This window comes from Saccoglossus kowalevskii, chromosome 9 (assembly GCF_978046115.1).
Source record: "Saccoglossus kowalevskii chromosome 9, keSacKowa6.1, whole genome shotgun sequence".
NCBI classification, from domain to species: Eukaryota; Metazoa; Hemichordata; class Enteropneusta; family Harrimaniidae; genus Saccoglossus; species Saccoglossus kowalevskii.
Window position 1 is genome coordinate 14,758,988 of NC_140649.1, and position 7,930 is coordinate 14,766,917.

The window sequence follows — 7,930 nt, forward strand, 5'->3', positions numbered from 1 at the left end:
AATCTGCATGTTGGTCCATCGTTGCCGAAGCAACAGTATGTATCTCCTACAAATTTAGGATACAACACCTCAGACATAGCTCACTGTACTCGGCTTGAGTGGGCACAATGATACTATTTGAATTTTTGATATCTTTTTTCATCAATGAGAAAGTTGACCCCAAATTTAGAGTAACTGTTCACCAGGTATGGCTTTTTAACTAACTCTTCTGTGATTTTTTTGTTGGCTTGGCTGATTTTGTTCATACTTGACAGGTAGGTAGTACCATCACTAATTGGAAAACAATCCTGACCCACCACTACCATGGCAACAGCCAAAATCTGTTTTTTTTAATACTTTTGTCCCAAATTTATTACTTCCTACCAGTCTTGTAATAGCAGTGTTCAAATGATCATGCCTTTTATTTTGGCTACGTTGCGCACTGGTAAGATATCACCGGCGCCGACATTGTTACACTGTATCAATAGGGATTTCAGGGGGAAATTATACACATATCATAGAGTAGTTTACATGGTGGCATTGGATAGATCTCTACTAGAGCAATACAATGACCTTGTTTGATGAAAATTAGGGTAACCGTTCTCGAGATATGGTACTTTGTAGCTTCAATCAGCATTTCCTAATTTTGGACAAAGGATGTCAACAAAGCACTACTGAATAGTAAAGACAACGGCACCATTTTGGATGAATAAGCACTAATTATTTAATTGGAGCTGAATTTAAACTGCCATATCTTTCCCCTTGTTTATTGAATTTTCACCAAATTGTCAACAAATGAACTTTATATCAATGTTTATCTTATGTCATTAGAGGGCAATATATAGACCATCTGTTACCATGGAAACAGGCATATTCAAATTTCATTTTAAATCATCTGTCAGTGTCAATAAAGATAAACAAGTTTTACTTTCGTTTATGTTGCCTTCGTTTTTATTCCTATACAATTGCATTGAAAACGCCCTCATCGACCGGCTATGCGTTCTACCAATTCGCTTTACTTATTTTTATGCTATAATAATACTTATGAAACAAAAAGCATTGACACGAATAAACAAATCTAAGATATAACATTATAGCATAATGTACAGCTTATTTTTTGGCAACTTAGAAAAGAAGTATGCATGGAAAACATAACTAGGAGCTGCCCGGAAAATTTTAAAAATCTCTGTGCCTGATCGATCTATTTTTATGCCAAAATAACCAATGAGTCATCTCAATTCTACAGCTGTGAATGCTCTAACTTGTACAATTCGTTTTAATTTGCATTCACGCTGCATTTTCGACATGTTAAAAACAAAATAAACGTATTTTGCCGTATATAAAATTGAAGGAGTGAAACATTCTCTTCGTACATGAAAATGGAGTCCATGTAAACAAAGTACCGGGTTGGAGGTACCACTTTTAAAATGGGCTTGTCGCACTTTTTAAATTGATGTCACACTCACAAAACATAGATTTTTGTCTATTGAAATATATATTTTTTTCAAATTATGAGTGATAGATAAGCCAGAAAGTTGTAAGTCGATACGAAAATTGCCGTTTAACTTTTGTTTTTATTGCCGTTTCGTACGGTCCATTCCAAGGCGGGGAAAACGCAGCAAACTTCTCTGGATTTAGAACACCGGGTTAAATTTGGAGGTCACGCTCGCGTTCACGGCGCTTGCCAGGATGTTCAAATGTTTCAATTTTTATTCTCCCGTGTTGTCAAAACGGCTACTCGCAATGGGTTGCAATTTTCAGAAAATTTCCATAAGATATAGAGCTAGAATTCATGGTAATTTTATTTTTTTGGTTTTAGTTTTGCTCATGTATTTTGTAGTTTTTGAAAGGGTAGCTGCCCACACCCACTTCTTCCGTTGTCATTAACCAAGTGACTGAAATCCTCAATATTAGCTGTACACCACATGGAATACTACGATTGGGAGAACTTGATGTATGTTGAATGAGTTTTATCATGGACCATCAACATGAAAGTACCAGGAGGTTTCTGCTGGCGAAGTTGCGGCATTACGCAGTTCCAAATAAAGATACCAACGTCAAATGAGCGACATTTTTACCGGAAATCAAGATTCATTCAATCCACGGCTAACAAGCAACATCACAAGCGAAGTTGTAGCGTGCAGCTCATCAACGACCGCTGTCGACGAAAGTCATTCCGTCAGTAGAGTACTGCAGTTGTGACGGCATGTTTGCCAATGCACAATTCTGTGGAGGAACGTTTAACTTAATTTAAACTACGTATGACTGATTCGAAACATTCTATCTAGATCGGACGGTGCCCTATCGTGCCAACCCTTCACCATTGTATTCAAACGAACCACGTGATGTGCTGTTACATTCTCCTTCAAACCCGGGATTCAACCATTAGGGGCGTTTTAATAAAAAAAAAACATCGCAAATCATGCAAATATAGCATTTTAAAACAAGTATACTAAAAAAGTAATGCTCAGCGATGCAAAAGAAGGATAGATTTTACTTTTCAGTATACACATCTCTGTTTATACAATCCTTCACATATTCTACTCCCAATTATTCCTGCGTAAATTGGAATAGCCTCTTTCCATGTTGACATTCTGAGTAAAATCACGTGATAGGCTGTTACAATTGGCTGTTACATACTCTTTCGCCGGTCTGGAAAATGTGTTTAATTAGCTCTCATTCAAGCGACAAAGCATATTTCCCAGTAGGAGTGAACCTAGTTCGAATCTGCCATTAAAATATAGGGGTCTTTTCAGCAAAAAACGAATAACCCTTGAGTGCACACAATACACTGAATTTCGGAACAAATCTTGCATTAGTTACAGCAGCAGAATACCACAGAAATATCAGACGAAACATGGAAACACTATATATTCTATTTTGGCCTGAACCCTCTCTATTGCAATTCCAGGAATTACCCCCATATGTGCAACCATTTTCCACCTTGGTATCACCCAACCCTGAAAACAAATTCTTAATACCACGCTGAAGCGTTTGGTAAAAATAGAACTCGGGTCAATGATGTCATATCTATTTTCATTTCCAACAACACTGGGCTCAGCACATTCCAAGGTATTTTACAATCACCATGCCACTGTCTGGGACATACCATTCTGCCACAGGGGAAATAGAATGTATGTATCTCAAATTCTGCTGACAACACAGTCCAGTGTATCAACAGTCTAAAGGTTTCATCTTCCTATCTGCAACAGTGCTTGATTCATAACGGCTATGCATATAATGAGAATATTATTTAATTAGAATGTGTGTCATCCGGGTGAAAGATTGTATCTCACAAGTAGAATGCACATACTAAATTTTAGCCAAATCGGACAAAAATAACACATGTAATCGCACAATTCACGTTTTCACGAAATCCAAGATGGCAGCCAAACCATGTGACTGATTAAATTTATAACATTGTTCTTACAACAAGCTGTGGCCATTCATGTTATATACAAAATCACCAGTTGTTTGGTTGAAGCACCAATGAGAAACAAATGCCCAAACTTTTGGTCATTTTGTTAATAATCGAAGATAGCGGCCAACCTTGTGACTCATAAATTTTTTTTTAAAACAATTTCATATCAAGCTATGGTTAAACATGTTATAATCAAAATATCAAGTGCATTGGTTAGAGCATTCAAGGGAAACAAATGTCCAAACTTTTGGTCATTTTTACATTTAATTCAAGATGGCGGTCAAACCACGTGACTGATCACAATTATATTATTTTTCTCATATGAAGCTATGACCAGACATGTTATATGCCAAATACCCAGTTGATCGGTTGAAGCACATTTAAGAAACAAAGGTCCAAACTTTTGGTAAATTTTGTCTAAAATCCAAGATGGCGACCAAACCACATACTGATCTGAATTCTTTTTTAAATGTCCAAAAGAGTTCAATATAGAGATGCAATGTAGCACATTAGAAGATGATCACATAATTGTTGCTTAAGTAAAAACACTACTTCCTGTTTATAAGAAATCTAAAATGGCAACCAAACCATGTGACCAATCATAAACAAAAATTCAAACCTAATGTGCTTCATATATAGGAGCTAAATATCATATATAAAAGCATTTTGCTTGGTGGTTCTGAAGAAGAAGATTTTCAAGCGATTTTATGAGTAAAACATGGCGAAAAAAGTTCATGTGACCATTTAGCCATACAATGTGACCAATCATAACAAATTTTTCAAACCTGAATGTGCTGCATGTACAGATGCTAAATACCATATTTGAGAGAATTTTGCCTAGTGGTACTGTAGAAGATTTTCAAGTAGTTTTTGCCGTTTTGGAGGAAAAAAACATGGCGGAAAAAGTCACGTGACCGCTAAAGCTTTTATTGCTGATATCTAATACACATGAGTTTTACTATGTGCCATAACAAAATCTGACTGCCTATACCCTCAGAAAGTGGTCAAACAGCCACTTCCTGTTCAATTTCAATTATATATGGCTGCTGAACCGATTGACCAATCACAATTGGTAAAAATCAAATGTTGATACAATAATATAAACTAGTACACAGGTGAATTAAACAATGTGTAGCATTAGCTCAAAACATTAATAACACATGTCACCCAAATTTATCAGCTTTATTCGGTTTATTACACCACTTCACATGTTTTAACTTTTTGTTCTCATAGACATTCTTGACCGACTGTTCCTGTATCCATGTGCATTTATGTAGCTAGGTATTGTCCGCCCACCATCTTGATATAAAATCAGACCGTGACTGTCTCGAGTTTCAACATTTGAATGATTGTAATTCACTCATATATCATTCTATACTTATAAATTAAAAGCAAATACCAATTGTTTATCATACCAAGGTGGGTGTTATCCAATAAAATGATGACAACTGATAACATTGTGATGCAATATGGACAATGATCCATAAATACACATCACAATATCAGACACACATACAATCAAGAAGTGGTATAAGACGTTTCAAAGTTCAGTTAATTTAACAATGACATGACATACATAAGCACATGGTCCATTATATATTCCGAAAAACCATATCTCGATAACCAAACTAGGTAAATACATTGAACCAACTGCATTTCGACCTCATCGTACAGGACATTCAAACTACCCCGATGGCAATCCAGTGACCTTATTATCCAGTGACCCTCTATCTGACTGTGACTGTGATTGAATGTAGGATTTACAGTTTATTCAAGTTGCGTTGGAATTACAATCATACATTTTAACAATGTGGGCACCAGTGATCTCTCGTCGGTGTGCAACTCAGCCAAAATAAAAAGCTTGATCATTTGAACACAGCTGTTACAAGACTGGTAGAAGGTAATATATTTGGGGCGAAAGTATTCAAAAATCAGTTTTTTGGCTGTTACCATTACAGCAGCGGGCCAGGAATTGTTTCCCCGATTAGTAATGATATGATCTGCATGCCAAGTATGTACAATATCGGCCTCGCAAAATAAAACACAGAAGAGTTAAAAAGGCGTTACTGGTGAAAAGTTACTCCATCTTTGAGGCCAAATTTCTCTGTAATGAAAAAAGACCGCCAAAAAATAATAACTTTGTGCCCACATTCAAGCTGAGTAGAATTAGCTATGTCCAAGATTTTAAGTCCAAGAATTGTAGGGTGAGATACATTTGGCGCGTAGCTATTCAGTTTTTTGGCAATGGTGGGCCCGAAATTGTTTTTCTGTTTTTGTCACCCAACTAGATTGACGGTATGACCTGCCTGCCAAGTATAAACAAAATCGGCTCTACCAAAAAAATCACGGAAGAGTTAAAATGTCGTTACTGGTGAAAATTTACCTCAACTTTGAGTTCAAAATCTCGGTAATGAAAAAAGATATCAGAAAATCAATAGTAACTTTGTGTCCACACCCAAGCTGAGTAAAATGAGCTATGTCTGGGGTGTTTAGCCCTAGAATTGTAGCAGAGGATACAATTGCCGCAAAGCTATGTTGTGTCTTTTTTCAGATTTTACAACCTTAACTAGAGCGAAAGTGTGACCTGCCTGCCAAGTTTGAGAGAAATCGCCCAAGCAAAAAAAATCACAGAAAAAATAATACAGAAGACACTGGAAATCGCACACACACAGACAGACACACAAAAGTGATTTTAAGAGCAACCCTAGCAGAGCGGATCGCCAATAAATCTGAAAATATACACATTTTATTATATAACTATTAGCTACACGATGAGTGGCTATCGCGATGAGTGGCTTTTGGGGCGAGTGACAGAAACTTGCTTTTTCATCAGAGTTGAGAATTTAATGTTGTGTCATTAACAACCGGTGTTAATCTGGGAATGGCATGTATAAATAAACGTAGACTCATGATTGTAACATGATCATGCAAAATATTGTTTATTAATTATAGAATGATCTGTATTTAAATATTAATACATTAACATGCATGATACAAAGTATATGAGTAATGTAATTATATGCATGTGATTCTGAGTCCCATGTTGACTATGTCCCCGACCATTTATTTATTTACTTGTCAGTGCCTAACTGGTATATACAAAATGCGACCAGGAAAATGTCAGAATAGTAAAATACTAAAGCTAAAAGTCAGTTGCCTATCACAATCTGCCGTCCATCGCCATCCACAGCAGTGATCACATAGAAATTGAGAATGGCGAGTGTGGACAGATTGCATCAAACTGAACACTAAATACAGCTATCCCGGCCAGTAATCGAAAATTCAATCTTTATGAGTGATGTAAATGGTATTTCCATCTATATGATTCTATTCCCGCTATTCTTAAAACATTCAAGTGTCTTTACGTGCAGTGACATGAACATTGCTACAATGTAAGACGCGCTGAACACCAAGTTCATTTCGAGTAGAGCACATCAAAATTCTTGAATAGAACATTTTCTATATTAACCAAAACAGTGGATTAGATTCCTGGCTAACAATAAACTCGAAACAAAAAAAAAATGTTCGATTGAAATGACCTGCGTTCTTGAAAATCTAGTCTTATCGTCCTTGCGTTTCCAAGTGAAAAAAGGTTGAAGTCAAAAACGACAGATTTTCACCCAATCTGCTATGAATTTTTGGTTATGTCATTAATTCAGCCCAGCGGTTAGATTTATTAGCGACCGGAAAATTAAGATTTGGAAAGTGAATCGTGAAATAAACATGGCAACAAAGGTCAAAACTTTGTTAAGCTAATGGCGTTCGCAATTTGGTTTTTTGAATTTCCTCGGTGATAGCTACATGAATATGGACCAAAACGTTATTGGCTATTTTTATTTTTTGTTTGATTACCTAATGCTTTTAGGTTCATGTGCTGTAAGTTACAGTGCACATACAAATGTACCTAAGCGGCTGCCCCTCAGCAAATGATTTAGCCCAGGCATTTTCCGTGTAAAAATCGCAAAACTCTCCATTTTTACGCTGTCTTGGAAGTCCGAATTACTAAACGAAGTACAGGCCAGCGAAACTGAAATATCCTAGAACCAACACATACCATAAATCATATCTCAAAAGTGAATATTCGTGGTGTATTTTAAGTCTAATCAGACCGGAAGTTGGAATTTTGTTAATACTCTAAATATCCAAATATATTTTAGTATAAGGTAGTAAAGATACAGTACACATTCGGTGTGGTTATTTTACAATAAAAGTACCAGAACCACAACCTTTTGGCTTTAATCAGTGCTTATTGTGCATTTATAGATACTCACAGTGATATGAAATTAAAATATGTTATAGATTGGTGTGCTTGAAGGCTATAATTATGAATATTTTTATAATAAAAACTCACCAATTATGCTAACTGCTGGAAAATCAGGAGGTGGGTCACAGAATCCATGATTGCTTCAAACAACCACTCGACAAGTGTGTCTTAGCTACCAAGCTGCTTGTGTACTTATAGTTTAAGTTAGTTAAAAATTAACCCATTGTTTGTATAACAATGGCATTTTGTGTGCCTGATATTGTGGT